We start from the raw sequence: 16,347 nt of genomic DNA on the forward strand, positions 1-16,347 counted from the left end.
CGCCCCTCTCTATTCTGGAGAGAGGGAAGGAGGGCAACAGGGGGGCAGGGCAGCTTGTATCTGAGAGAGAGAGAGAGAGAGAGAGAGAGAGAGAGAGAGAGAGAGAGACCCTAACGAAGACGGACCCCCACGCTGCCCCCTGCTGGAGAGTCCTCCCAGAGTGCCTTGACTACTCCCAGCGTGGCGTGATGCGTCTCGTCACTGCAACCGGACCGTCATCTTGTCCTGGACAAAACACTACCCTTACACCCCCACCCGAACCCTCCCTAGCAGCACTCAAAACCACTTAGCGGTACCACCTAAACAGTTACACTACTGTTCAAAAGTTTGGGGTCACTTAGAAATGTCCTTGTTTTTGAAAGAAAAGCACATTTTTTTGTCCATTAAAATAACATGAAATTGATCAGAAATACAGTGTAGACATTGTTAATGTTGTAAATTACTATAGTAGCTGGAAACGGCAGATATTTTATGGAATATCTACATAGGTGTACAGAGGCCCATTATCACCAACTATCACTCCTGTGTTGCTATGGCACGTTGTGTCAGCTAATCCAAGTTTATAATTTTAAAAGGCTAATTTATCATTAGAAAACCCTTTTGCAATTATGTTAGCACAGCTGAAAACTGTTGTTCTGATTAAAGAAGCAATAAAATTGGCCTTCATTAGCCCAGTTGAGTATCTGGAGCATCAGCATTTGTGGGTTCGATTACAGGCTCAAACAAAGAAAATGATTCTGAAACTCTTCAGTCTATTCTTGTTCTGAGAAATTAAGGCTACTCCATGTGAGAAATTGGCAAGAAACTGAAGATCTCGTACAACGCTGTGTACTACTCCCTTCACAGAACAGCGCAAACTGTCTCTAACCAGAATAGAAAGAGGAGTGGGAGGCCCCGGTGCACAACTGAGCAAGAGGACAAGTAGAGGACAAGTAGAGGAGGACAAGTACATGGGCCTCTGTAACGTCTATGTAGATATTCAATTTTAAAAAATCAGCCTTCTCCAGCTACAGTAGTCATTCACAACATTAACAATGTCTACAATGTATTTCGGATAATTTTGATGTTATTTTAATGGACAAAAAAATTTGCTTTTCTTTCAAAAACAAGGACATTTCTAAGTGACCCCAAACTTTTGAACAGTAGTGTAGGTACAACCCAAACTGTCTCCAGACACAGATGGGTTGGTTCAGTTCACATGCTGAAACAACAAGTGTAATGTAATGCTTATTAGTGACTGTAGCATAGTGTGGAATAGGTCACAGTGTCTTCCGTCACTACAATATTCTGTAACCATTGTATTCACATGTGTTCAGGCACCTGGGCTGGTACACACTATGTAATGACCTTACCTTTCTCTTTCTTTATAGATGTGGTAAAGAGACCAATCCAACTCGACCAAAATCCCATGTCAACGCCATTCAGAATCTCCTCATAGCCCTCCATTAAAAATTAGCCTACATTTAGGCTATTATTTATATGTGTATTTGACACTATTTTGGAGTGAAAATCACATTAAAATGCTTGTATGGATGTCAACCCCAATGCAGGTTCATGTCATCATCACTAATCAACTGATTTACACTTAAAAACGGCTTCAAGGACCACCACCGATTTCTATATGCTAGCTACGCTACCAGCTTCTACGAACAGAAATTAGCATTTAACAGACTTTTTTATAATCACGAAAAGGACTATTTCTAAATATTATGCAGCGAAAACAGTAGCAACCACATTGTGGGCCTGTTAGAACACAAAGATCTTGACAGATGTGAAGAATATCCACTTTGTATAATCTGATTTTTAGAATGTGTTTTTAGATGGTATCCTTGTTGTTTCCCCGCAGTCTGCGTTCCATTGATCTCTTAACGGCATATATTGCTCGCTTTCGCTTGCTTGATAACTTGTTTTTTTCCCTGGTCTGTTTTGTATTGTGTTTCCGTAGCTAACTGTTTTTTGTAGGTGTTATATAGTGACACAGAGGAATCAAACATATATGAATCAGAGCACATCAAAGCACATTATCAAAGCACAAACTTGCACACTGTCATCTACAACGCTTATGTATATTTATCATGTATCTACATTATGGATCTACAGAAGATCAGAGTAGTTTTGCCACTGAATCCACCAATCAGATCGCAGACAGGGACCGAGATAGGAGGAGTCAGACCAGACACGTTTGCTTGTCTGTCTGAAATGTATATATACATTTTTGAATGACCAAAAAGATGATCAGTACTTGAGGAGATACGTTAACCATTTGTAGGGAAGTTCTAAACTTTTAGGCAACACACGAACACTCTCCCTAAAACCAGGTCCAGACTGTCCAGAATGTATCACTGTGCAGCCTACAGTACAGGACTGTAGCTCTCCTCCTACTGGCAGGATCCCGTCTGATCTGTTTCCTCAGACACTACATCACACTCAATGTAGGCTATTTGAGCAGTTGATTAGCACTTCTTATAACAAGATCAGTTAAAATTCTGATAATTAGTTCAGTTAAAGTTCTGATAATTAATTCAGTTAAAGTCCCATAAATTATGCTTCCACTACAATTCAGTTCTTACGAATTATGATGTAAATCTAGCCATTCCACTGTAGTCACAAGGACTGTGACAAAGCAGAGAGGAAGAGGAAGAGAGAGGCCCAACTCGGCAGCAAATCGGTCTCCCTCCAGCAGGTGGCGTTTTTATGTTGTTTCACCCATCAAGCAATGAGTTTTTGGATGGAGGTCAATGAGAGAGTGTTGAATTTGGTCAACAAAATAATTTATGGGTTATTTGCTACGTGAGGTTTATTTGATCAAATAGAAGTTTTGTAATGCTTAAATTGTTACTAGTGCACTGATATAAGTTGGAAAAAACACTTTATATCGGAGTTGTCTCGAAATGGCTATGCATATTCTTGGCATGAGGCTAGTAGCATAGCGTCTCTCTCCATTGAATACAGGAGGTTGATGTCAACAACCCTCATTGAATATTCAAAAAATTATTAGAATAATGAGATGTATCAACCAATCCAAAGAAAGGATAGGCGGGAGCTAGACAGGCCGCTGTGCCGCTTTGTGGACAACGACTCCCATTGTTAGGGAGGAGAGACGTATATCTTGTCAGTATATCCATAATCCTTGGCCAAAGGGTGTCCATAGCACTTCCTGTCATTCATGTGTGTGGAGCGAGGGACCTCTAGTGGTGGGCTTGTGTCACGACACCTGAAGTCACATAGTATTCAATGTTACCCAATTGTAATACCATAATAGAATGTCAACTCATAATGAATCTGAATATAATAGGTAATCTATTCACTATGGATAGCTCTCTGCTTGAGGAAAAAGGAGAATGATGATGTGTTGACCATATGTAGATCAAACACCATTTGGATGAGCTTCCAACCTTTACCAATTCGTAACACATTGTAACATGTTCGTAACATATTGTTACGAATTGGAATTCGCAACATATCATACGAATTTCAGGATTATAATTTCAATTAATCAAGCAAATGTATTTATAAAGCCCTTCTTACATCAGCTGATGTCACAAAGTGCTGTACAGAAACCCAGTCTAAAACCCTAAACAGCAAGAAATGCAGGTGTAGAAGCACGGTTGCTAGGAAAAAAAACCTAGAAAGGCCAAAACCTATGAAGAAACCTAGAGAGGAACCAGGCTATGATGGGTGGCCAGTCCTCTTCTGGCTGTGCCGGGTGGAAATTATAACAGAACTTGGCCAAGATGTTCAAATGTTCATAGATGACCAGCAGGGTCAAATAATAATAATCACAGTGGTTGTAGAGGGTGCAACAGGTCAGCACCTCAGGAGTAAATGTCAGTTTGCTTTTCATAGTCGATCATTCAGTGTATCTCTACCGCACCTGCTGTCTCTAGAGAGTTGAAAACAGCAGGTCTGGGACAGGTAGCACGTCTGGTGAACAGGTCAGGGTTCCATAGCCGCAGGCAGAACAGTTGAAACTGGAGCAGCAGCATGGCCAGGTGGACTGGGGACAGCAAGGAGTCATCAGGCCAGGTAGTCCTGAGGCATGGTCCTACGGCTCAGGTCCTCCGAGAGAAAGAAAGAGAAAGGGATAGTAAAAGAGAAAGCATACTTAAATTCACACAGGAAACCGGATAATAACAGGAGAAATACTCCAGATATAACAGACTGACCTTAGCCCCCCGGCATATAATCTACTGCAGCATAAATACTGGAGGCTGAGACAGGAGGGGTCAGGAGACACTGCGGCCCTGTTCGACGATGCCCCCGGACAGGGCCAAACAGGCAGGATATCACCCCATCCACTTTGCCAAAGCACAGCCCCCAAACCACTAGAGGGAAATCTTCAACCACCAACCTACTATCTTGAGACAAGGCTTAGTATTGCGTATTGTGCACAGCATCATATGAAAGGGAGGACGTTGTGCACAGCACCATACGAAAGGGATGACGTTGTGCACAGCATCATACGAAAGGGATGACGTTGTGCACAGCATCATACGAAAGGGATGACGTTGAGCACAGCATCATACGAAAGGGAGGACGTTGTGCACAGCATCATACGAAAGGGATGACGTTGTGCACAGCATCATACGAAAGGGATGACGTTGAGCACAGCATCATACGAAAGGGATGACGTTGTGCACAGCATCATACGAAAGGGATGACGTTGAGCACAGCATCATACGAAAGGGATGACGTTGAGCACAGCATCATACGAAAGGGAGGACGTTGTGCACAGCATCATACGAAAGGGAGGACGTTGTGCACCATTTTCACTCACCCGTTTTGGCTCATGAGCGCTACTTTCAAAACTACTGGTTAAATTATAAAACACCTTTATAAGGTTTCTTTAAAGGAGCTACATGTATGTTTTTTTGCATAGTAGTACAGACCTGAAGCTTTCCCAAGAAAACACGAGCTTTAAGCACAGAGCAGCACGCATCTCAGTACAGAAAAACACTCACATAAGTGTTACTTTATCATTACATAAAACTATACATTAATTAAATGAATTACTGCCACAGTTAATGAAATGTATGTGCATGACAACATATTTATTTTTTACAAGTAGAAGGACATCTCATATTTATTTTACAAGTAAAAGGAACGTCATATTTATTTTACAAGAACATATCATATTTCTTTCTAAGTAGAAGGGCTTTCCAGGACCATAATAAGTCACTATAGCTTTTCACTTGTCATTCTGAAGAGAAAATGAATGGATGACAATCACATTATGTATTCAGTATTTATGTATCATTACATATTTGTATATATTGTATATTTAAGCAATAAGGCCTGAGGGGGTATGCTATATGGCCAATATACCACGGCTAAGGGCTGTTCTTAGACACAACGCAACGCGGAGTGCCTGGATACAGCCCTTAGCTGTGGTATATTGTACCATGTACCACAAACCCCTGAGGTGCCTTATTGCTATTATAAACTGGTTACCAACTTTAAAAATATATATGTTTTGTCATACCCGTGGTATATGGTCTGATATACCACGGCTGTCAGACAATCAGCATTCAGGGCTCGAACCACCCAGTTTATAATTAATTCTCAGTTCTTCCTCAGTAATATTAAGGTGCACAAAATCTACAAATGTTGACAGACAAAATCTAGGAAATGTACTGTAGACCTACTTATATGCTCATGTCTTCAAAGCCTCATAAGCATGTATTTATATATAAAAAGTGTGTTTTCTTTCTTTTTAGTATGAAACACTGAACGTGTCCACTACTTTTGAGCAGAGCCATGTGCCCTAGTCAAACGATGTGCACTACAGGGGACAGGAGGCCGTTCAGATGCAACCACTGTAATTATTTCCATTGATTGACCTCTAACCTAACATTTTTGCAGTTTTGAGAGACATTATAAGGCTTGAGAACTACACAACACACACACACACATGCACCAACCAAGCACAGTTTCACTGCTGAAACACAACAATCTGAATCAATCTCACTTGCATTCCATTTTTATTGCAGGTAATTTATATATATTTTTTAAACAAGTAAAATCTTTGGATATCCGAAGCACAATCTTTTACTATTATAATTTTCAATAGTTTTTCCCCCGACATACCTAAATTCTGTATGCAATACAAAGTCTTCTAGCTTCGACAAGACAGTAGCTGAACCTATCAAGACTCCTCTTCTGTTTAAGACGGGGTACAAACTGCACTATTTTTATTTTTATGTCTGATTTATATTTATACTGCAATACATGCACTAAATGTAACTCTGCTGTACCCACCACCACCTCCAATACTGAATATGATGTCTGGTGTAATAACAACAATGTTCAGAAAAGTCAACATATGAAATGTCCTACTAACCTGCTGTACCCGATAATGTACAGAATGCATCTGTTTTCAATAGCACATTATGAAAAATAAGAACAGAAATGAATAAACAGAACATTTTACTGATGTTTACAAATGCTCTGGCTTTGTTATTTCAGAAAATCCCCCACCACATAATTCGTCCAGTATTCAACAGTAGTTGCGTGATTGGACAGAAACAACCACTATGTCACCAGCAGATGGAAGTGTTTACCTTGTTAGACTGTATCATGTCTGTTACCTGGGAGACTAGGGGGAGGATGATGATTGGCTGGGAACAGAACTCACTCTCTCTCTCTCATCCTGTTGTATCTCTGATGCTGTGGTCCCTGTCAATCCGCCCATGTCCAGTATGCCAGCCAGAAGGTTAAAGCCTTTGGTCAGGGAGGTCCAGCCCCCCCCCCCCCCCCCCCTTCTCTCTCTCCCTCTCTGATGCTGTGGTCACTGTCTCCCCGTTCATGTCCTGTGTGCCAGCCAGCAGGCTAAACAAGGCTATGTGACATCAGAGAGGTTTCAAATGTAGTGTCTTTGGCTCCGTTACAAGTGATGTCAGTGCCAGTGGTGAAGTGGCGTCCTGGCTGTGAGACTAGGACACACTGTCTGAGTCCCATTACGTGGCCTCCTAGCTGTGGGACTAGGACACACTGTCTGAGTCCCATTACGTGTCCTCCTGGCTGTGGGACTAGGACACACTGTCTGAGTCCCATTACGTGTCCTCCTGGCTGTGGGACTAGGACACACTGTCTGAGTCCCATTACGTGGCCTCCTGGCTGTGGGACTAGGACACACTGTCTGAGTCCCATTACGTGGCCTCCTGGCTGTTGGACTAGGACACACTGTCTGAGTCCCATTACGTGGCCTCCTGGCTGTTGGACTAGGACACACTGTCTGAGTCCCATTACGTGGCCTCCTGGCTGTGGGACTAGGACACACTGTCTGAGTCCCATTACGTGGCCTCCTGGCTGTTGGACTAGGACACACTGTCTGAGTCCCATTACGTGTCCTCCTGGCTGTGGGACTAGGACACACTGTCTGAGTCCCATTACGTGGCCTCCTGGCTGTGGGACTAGGACACACTGTCTGAGTCCCATTACGTGGCCTCCTGGCTGTGGGACTAGGACACACTGTCTGAGTCCCATTACGTGGCCTCCTGGCTGTTGGACTAGGACACACTGTCTGAGTCCCATTATGTGGCATCCTGGCTGTGGGACTAGGACACACTGTCTGAGTCCCAAATGGCACCATATTCCCAACACCAGGGTTTACAATCCTATTATCTACATCAGGGTTTACAATCCTATTATCTACATCAGGGTTTACAACCCTATTATCTACATCAGGGTTTACAATCCTATTATCTACATCAGGGTTTACAATCCTATTATCTACATCAGGGTTTACAACCCTATTATCTACATCAGGGTTTACAATCCTATTATCTAGATCAGGGTTTACAATCCTATTATCTACATCAGGGTTTACAATCCTATTATCTACATCAGGGTTTACAATCCTATTATCTACATCAGGGTTTACAATCCTATTCCCTACATCAGGGTTTACAACCCTATTATCTACATCAGGGTTTACAATCCTATTCCCTACATCAGGGTTTACAACCCTATTATCTACATCAGGGTTTACAATCCTATTCCCTACATCAGGGTTTACAACCCTATTCCCTACATCAGGGTTTACAACCCTATTCCCTACATCAGGGTTTACAACCCTATTATCTACATCAGGGTTCAGAGAGAGCGAGAGAGAGAGAGAGAGAGAGAGACAGAGAAAGAGAGAGAGAGAGAGAGAGACAGAGAAAGAGAGAGAGAGATAACACTTAATATAATGTTTACATACCCTACATTACTCATCTCATATGTATATGTATATACTGTACTCTATATCATCTACTGCGTCTTTATGTAATACATGTATCACTAGCCACTTTAAACTATGCTACTTAATATAATGTTTACATAACATTCATTACTCATCTCATATGTATATACTGTACTCGATACCATCTACTGCATCTTGCCTATGCCGTTCTGTACCATCACTCATTCATATATCTTTATGTACATATTCTTTATCCCTTTACAATTGTGTGTATAAGGTAGTAGTTGTGGAATTGTTAGTTTAGATTACTCGTTGGTTATTACTGCACTGTCGGAACTAGAAGCACAAGCATTTCGCTACACTCACATTAACATCTGCTAACTATGTGTATGTGACAAATACATATGATTTGATTTGGTGATGTCACCATGGAATGTCAAAACTCCCGCCCTTGCAATCCTGCTGATGAGAATGTCCTGTTAAGATTATATTTTTATAAAGCAACTATCAGGAAATACACTGATCAAATGTTTCCACACTTTCACATACAATATGATATAAAACGCAGGAAACCTACATTTTGACTGACTGGGCCTTTAAGGGACGTCAGTGGAAAGACTGCAGCTATATATCACACACCTTTCTCAAATGCCATGACCTATTCACCTCCTGCCATGACCTATTCACCTCCTGCCATGACCTATTCACCTCCTGCCATGACCTATTCACCTCCTGCCATGACCTATTCACCTCCTGCCATGACCTATTCACCTCCTGCCATGACCTATTCACCTCATGCCATGACCTATTCACCTCCTGCCATGACCTATTCACCTCCTGCCATGACCTATTCAACTCCTGCCATGACCTATTCAACTCCTGCCATGACCTATTCAACTCCTGCCATGACCTATTCAACTCCTGCCATGACCTATTCAACTCCTGCCATGACATGACCTAGTCACCTCCTGCCATGACCTATTCAACTCCTGCCATGACCTAGTCACCTCCTGCCATTACCTATTCAACTCCTGCCATGACCTATTCAACTCCTGCCATGACCTAGTCACCTCCTGCCATGACCTTTTCAACTCTTGCCATTACCTTTTCAACTCCTGCCATTACCTATTCAACTCCTGCCATGACCTATTCAACTCCTGCCATGACCTATTCAACTCCTGCCATGACCTATCAACGTCCTGCCATGACCTAGTCACCTCCTGCCATGACCTATTCAACTCCTGTCATGACCTATTCAACTCCTGCCATGACCTATTCAACTCCTGCCATGACCTATTTACCTCCTACCATGACCTATTCAACTCCTGCCATGACCTATTCACCTCCTGCCATGACATGACCAATTCACCTCATGCCATGACCTATTTACCTCCTGCCATGACCTATTCAACTCCTGCCATGACCTATTCACCTCCTGCCATGACATGACCTATTTACCTCCTGCCATGACCTATTCAACTCCTGCCATAACCTATTCAACTTCTGCCATGACCTATTCAACTTCTGCCATGACCTATTCACCTTCTGCCATGACATGACCTATTTAACTCCTGCCATGACCTATTCACCTTCTGCCATGACCTATTCACCTTCTGCCATGACATGACCTAATCAACTCCTGCCATGACCTATTCACCTTCTGCCATGACATGACCTATTCACCTCATGCCATGACCTATTTACCTCCTGCCATGACTTATTCATCTCCTGCCATGACCTATTCACCACATGCCATGACCTATTTACCTCCTGCCATGACTTATTCATCTCCTGCCATGACCTATTCACCTTCTGCCATGACCTATTCACCTTCTGCCATGACATGACCTATTTAACTCCTGCCATGACCTATTCACCTTCTGCCATGACCTATTCACCTTCTGCCATGACATGACCTAATCAACTCCTGCCATTACCTATTCAACTCCTGCCATGACCTATTCAACTCCTGCCATGACCTATTCAACTCCTGCCATGACCTATCAACGTCCTGCCATGACCTAGTCACCTCCTGCCATGACCTATTCAACTCCTGTCATGACCTATTCAACTCCTGCCATGACCTATTCAACTCCTGCCATGACCTATTTACCTCCTACCATGACCTATTCAACTCCTGCCATGACCTATTCACCTCCTGCCATGACATGACCAATTCACCTCATGCCATGACCTATTTACCTCCTGCCATGACCTATTCAACTCCTGCCATGACCTATTCACCTCCTGCCATGACATGACCTATTTACCTCCTGCCATGACCTATTCAACTCCTGCCATAACCTATTCAACTTCTGCCATGACCTATTCAACTTCTGCCATGACCTATTCACCTTCTGCCATGACATGACCTATTTAACTCCTGCCATGACCTATTCACCTTCTGCCATGACCTATTCACCTTCTGCCATGACATGACCTAATCAACTCCTGCCATGACCTATTCACCTTCTGCCATGACATGACCTATTCACCTCATGCCATGACCTATTTACCTCCTGCCATGACTTATTCATCTCCTGCCATGACCTATTCACCACATGCCATGACCTATTTACCTCCTGCCATGACTTATTCATCTCCTGCCATGACCTATTCACCTTCTGCCATGACCTATTCACCTTCTGCCATGACATGACCTATTTAACTCCTGCCATGACCTATTCACCTTCTGCCATGACCTATTCACCTTCTGCCATGACATGACCTAATCAACTCCTGCCATGACCTATTCACCTTCTGCCATGACATGACCTATTCACCTCATGCCATGAACTATTTACCTCCTGCCATGACCTATTCAACTTCTGCCATGACCTTTTCAACTCCTGCCATGACCTATTTACCTCCTGCCATGACCTATTCAACTTCTGCCATGACCTATTCACCTTCTGCCATGACCTATTCAACTCCTGCCATGACCTATTTACTTCCTGTCATTACTTATTCATCTCCTGCCATGACCTATTTACCTCCTACCATGACCTATTCAACTCCTGCCATGACCTATTCACCTTCTGCCATGACCTATTCACCTTCTGCCATGACATGACCTATTCACCTCATGCCATGACTTATTAATCTCCTGCCATGGCCTATTTACCTCCTACCATGACCTATTCAACTCCTGCCATGACCTATTTACTTCCTGTCATTACTTATTCATCTCCTGCCATGACCTATTTACCTCCTACCATGACCTATTCAACTCCTGCCATGACCTACCCAACTCCTGCCATGACCTATTCAACTCCTGCCATGACCTATTTACCTCCTACCATGACCTATTTACCTCCTACCATGACCTATTTACCTCCTACCATGACCTATTTACCTCCTACCATGACCTATTCAACTCCTGCCATGACCTATTCAACTCCTGCCATGACCTTTTCAACTCCTGCCATGACCTATTCAACTCCTGTCATGACCTATTCAACTCCTGCCATGACCTATTTACCTCCTGCCATGACCTATTCACCTCCTGCCATGACATGACCTATTCAACTCCTGCCATGACCTATTTACCTCCTACCATGACCTATTCAACTCCTGCCATGACCTATTCACCTTCTGCCATGACATGACCTATTCAACTTTTGCCATGACCTATTCACCTCCTGCCATGACATGACCTATTAATCTCCTGCCATGACCTATTCACCTCCTGCCATGACCTATTCAACTCCTGCCGACGAAGCCAGGGAGGGGCAAGTAAAAGTCACAGAGTGTGTCCCCAGTCGCTATGCATGGAGGGTTTGGTGTTGGCATGGTCTTCGTTGTCACTGCTCACAGGGCTACAATACATTACCACATTGGCTGGGCAACAAGGCATTACCACCATGACTGGGCTACAGGACATTACTACCATGGCTACAGGACATTACCACCATGACTGGGCTACAGGACATTACTACCATGACTACAGGACATTACCACCATGACTGGGCTACAGGACATTACCACCATGGCTACAGGACATTACTACCATGACTACAGGACATTACCACCATGACTGGGCTACAGGACATTACTACCATGGCTACAGGACATTACCACCATGACTGGGCTACAGGATATTACCACCATGGCTACAGGGCATTACTACCATGGCTACAGGACATTACCACCATGGCTACAGGACATTACTACCATGACTGGGCTATAGGACATTACTGCCATGACTGGGCTACAGGACATTACTACCATGACTGGGCTATAGGACATTACTACCATGACTGGGCTACAGGACATTACTACCATGGCTACAGGACATTACTACCATGGCTACAGGACATTACCACCATGACTGAGCTATAGGACATCAAAACCATGACTGGGCTACAGGACATTACCACCATGACTGGGCAACAAGACCTTACCAGCATGACTGGGCTACAGGACATTATTACCATGGCTACAGGACATTACCACCATGACTGGGCTACAATACATTACCATCATGACTGGGCTACAGGACATTACCACCATGACTAAGCTACAGGACATTACCACCATGATTGGGCTATAGGACATTACTACCATGACTGGGCTACAGGACATTACCACCATGGCTACAGGACATTACCACCGTGACTGGGCTACAAGACATTACCAGCATGACTGGGCTACAGGACATTACCACCATGGCTACAGGACATTACCACCATGACTGGGCTACAAGACATTACCACCATGACTGGGCTACAGGATATTACAACCATGACTGGGCTACAGGACATTACCACCATGACTGGGCTACAGAACGTTACCGCCATGACTGAGCTACAGGACGTTACTGCCATGACTGGGCTACAGGACATTACCGCCATGACTGAGCTACAGGACATTACCGCCATGACTGAGCTACAGGACATTACCGCCATGACTGGGCTACAGGACATTACCGCCATGACTGAGCTACAGGACATTATCGCCATGACTGGGCTACAGGTCATTACCACCATAACTGGGCTACAGGACATTACCACCATGTCTACAGGACATTACCACCATGACTGGGCTACAAGACATTACCACCATGACTGGGCTACAAGACATTACCTCCATGACTGGGCTACAGGACATTACCACCATGACTGGGCTACAGGACATTACCGCCATGACTGGGCTACAGGACATTACCGCCATGTCTGGGCTACAGGACATTACCGCCATGACTGAGCTACAGGACATTAGCGCCATGACTGGGCTACAGGACATTACTACCATGACTGGGCTACAGGACATTACCACCATGGCTACAGGACATTACCACCATAACTGGGCTACAGGACATTACCACCATGACTGGGCTACAGGACATTACCACCATGACTGGGCTACAGGACATTATTACCATGACTGGGCTACAGGATGTTACCCCCATGACTGGGCTACAGGTCATTACCAAAAAAACGATTGAGGAAGATAAGTGTTTCCAATTACATCATCAACCAATTAGTCAGCAATTAGTAGGCAATGCCTACTCATAATTGGTTAAAATCACATGATGCACATGATGATGTCATTGGATACACATTTTTTACTACAAAACATAGAAACATTCCATTTTCACATGCTGATATTGACTTTGGTATTGTTGTGTGTAGCTACGTTTACCAGTTAGCTAGCCAGCCAGCCCATAGATAGAGCATTGCATTGTGGGTTTGTAGTCGACTTGAGCTGCAACTGATTTCCACAATGATTTTCACGTTGCTAACAACCTTATTATAACAAGAAAATGAAAAATGTATTCACTAAACATAACATCCCCAGAGTCCACTCCTCAATAGCAGGACTACCATGATCCCCTCCTCAATAGCAGGTCTCCCATGATTCCCTCCTCAATAGCAGGACTACTGTGATCCATTCCTCAATAGCAGGACTACCATGATCCTCTCCTCAATATTGTGAGAACAGTAGTCCTGAGTGTGAGAACAGGTGGGTCTGGGCAGGTGTGAGAACAGGAGGGTCTGGGCAGGTGGGACATCGTTGATGTTTGTGAGTGTCTGTGTGTTGTCTTTTGTATTGTATTGGTTTAAAACCAGGGCAACAGGGAACCACGGCCACAGGGAACCAGGGCTACAGGGAACCATGCCCACAGGGAGGAGCAGAGATACAGGGAACCAGGGCAACAGGGAACCATGCCCACAGGGAGGAGCAGAGATACAGGGAACCAGGGCAACAGGGAACCAGGGCTACAGGGAACCATGGCCACAGGGAGGTGGGGGGCTACAGGGAGGAGCAGGGCTACAGGGTGTCACGCCCTGGTCTTAGTATTTTGTGTTTTCTTTATTATTTTGGTCAGGCCAGGGTGTGACATGGGTTTATTATGTGGTGGGTTTTGTCTTGGGGTTTTTGTAGGTATTAGGATTGTGGTATATTGGGGTTGTCTAGAATAGTTTATGGCTGTCTGGAGTGGTTCTCAATCAGAGGCAGGTGTTTATCGTTGTCTCTGATTGGGAACCATATTTAGGCAGCCATATTCTTTGAGTGTTTCGTGGGTGATTGTTCCTGTCTCTGTGTTAGTTTGCACCAGATAGGCTGTTTAGGTTTTCACGTCACGTTTCTTGGTTTGTATTGTTCGTTTTCATCTTTATTAAAGATGTATAAAAATGACCACGCTGCATTTTGGTCCTCCTCTCCTTCATCGGAAGAAAACCGTAACACAGGGAACCAGGGCCACAGGGAACCAGGGCCACAGGGAGGAGCAGGGCTACAGGGAACCAGGGCTACAGGGAACCAGGGCTACAGGGGACCAGGGCGACAGAGAGGAGCAGGGCTACAGGGAGGAGCAGGGCTACAGGGAGGAGCAGGGAACCAGGGCCACAGGGAACCAGGGCCACAGGGAGGAGCAGGGCTACAGGGAACCAGGGCTACAGGGAACCAGGGCTACAGGGAACCAGGGCTACAGGGAACCAGGGCTACAGGGGACCAGGGCGACAGAGAGGAGCAGGGCTACAGGGAGGAGCAGGGCTACAGGGAGGAGCAGGGCTACAGGGAACCAGGGCCACAGGGAACCAGGGCCACAGGGAGGAGCAGGGCTACAGGGAACCAGGGCTACAGGGAACCAGGGCAACAGGAAGGAGCAGGGCCACAGGGAGGAGCAGGACTACAGGGAACCAGATTTGATTTGATTTGACTACAGGGAACCAGGACTACAGGGAACCAGATTTGATTTGATTTGGCTACAGGGAACCAGGGCTACAAGGAACCATGACTACAGGGAACCAGGGCTACAGGGAACCATGGCTACAGGGAACCATGGCTACAGGGAACCAGGACTACAGGGAACCATGGCTACAGGGAACCAGGACTACAGGGAACCAGGGCTACAGGGAACCAGGGCTACAGGGAACCAGGGCTACAGGGAACCAGGGCTACAGGGAACCAGGGCTACATGGAACCAGGGAACCAGGACTACAGGGAACCAGGACTACAGGGAACCAGGGCTACAGGGAACCATGGCTACAAAAAAACAGGATATGGGTATTTAAAAAAAAAGATTGCAGTGATTCATTTATCTAGCATTGTCATTTACCAAAGATGACTTTTGTGAACTTGAAAATGGGACCATGCAGGTAAATATACATCCTCATATGCACAAATAAACAGATTAGACTACACCAATGATTACTCATCCAGGTCAACACTGTGTGTGTGTGTCTGTCTGTGTGTGGGTGTTCGTGGGTGTGCGTACGTGTGTTCCTAACTTGCTTGACTGCGTCCCAGACATGTTGTTGGCCCTGTCCTCTTTAACACGGCAGGATGTATCCTAGAAACAAGGAGATTTATGCTGAGTCTGTAAAAACAATCCAGTTTGGAGAAATTACTTGATGCTCTCACAGGGAACCAGGGCCGAGTTTGGGTGTACAGAGTTTGGGTGTACAGAGTTTGGGTGTACAGAGTTTGGGTGAACAGAGTTTGGGTGTACAGAGTTTGGGTGTACGGCAGGTTGAGGAAGGGAGACGACAGTAGGCCAGTCTCCCCTGAGACTATTGACCCTTCCCTGTCATCATCAATTACAGTAACCATTCAAATGTCTTTAGAGATGCGTAGCGATAATATACAATTGTGTGAAGATGGTGTCACACAAATAATAACAATATCATCACATTCATTATGCAGATAACAAAGAG

General features: G+C 44.6%; 1 protein-coding gene and 1 pseudogene across 2 annotated transcripts in view; one reads left to right on the forward strand and one right to left on the reverse strand.

Annotated features, from left to right (window-relative positions):
- The window catches only part of LOC110532726 (voltage-dependent L-type calcium channel subunit beta-4), a 42,638-nt gene extending 36,194 nt beyond the window's left edge, over positions 1-6,444 (forward strand). For both annotated transcript variants that reach the window (XM_036988785.2, XM_090185308.1), the window contains one exon: positions 1,371-6,444. The gene's annotated coding sequence lies outside the window, so the exon portion shown is untranslated. The remainder of the gene's footprint in view (positions 1-1,370) is intronic.
- A 1,760-nt stretch (positions 6,445-8,204) lies between these two features.
- On the reverse strand, positions 8,205-11,921 carry LOC149981326 (uncharacterized; annotated as a pseudogene).
- Between the last annotated feature and the right edge of the window lie 4,426 nt (positions 11,922-16,347).

Source organism: Oncorhynchus mykiss, chromosome 9 (genome assembly GCF_057628025.1).
Source record: "Oncorhynchus mykiss isolate SJ-2025 chromosome 9, ASM5762802v1, whole genome shotgun sequence".
In the NCBI taxonomy this organism is placed as follows: Eukaryota; Metazoa; Chordata; class Actinopteri; order Salmoniformes; family Salmonidae; genus Oncorhynchus; species Oncorhynchus mykiss.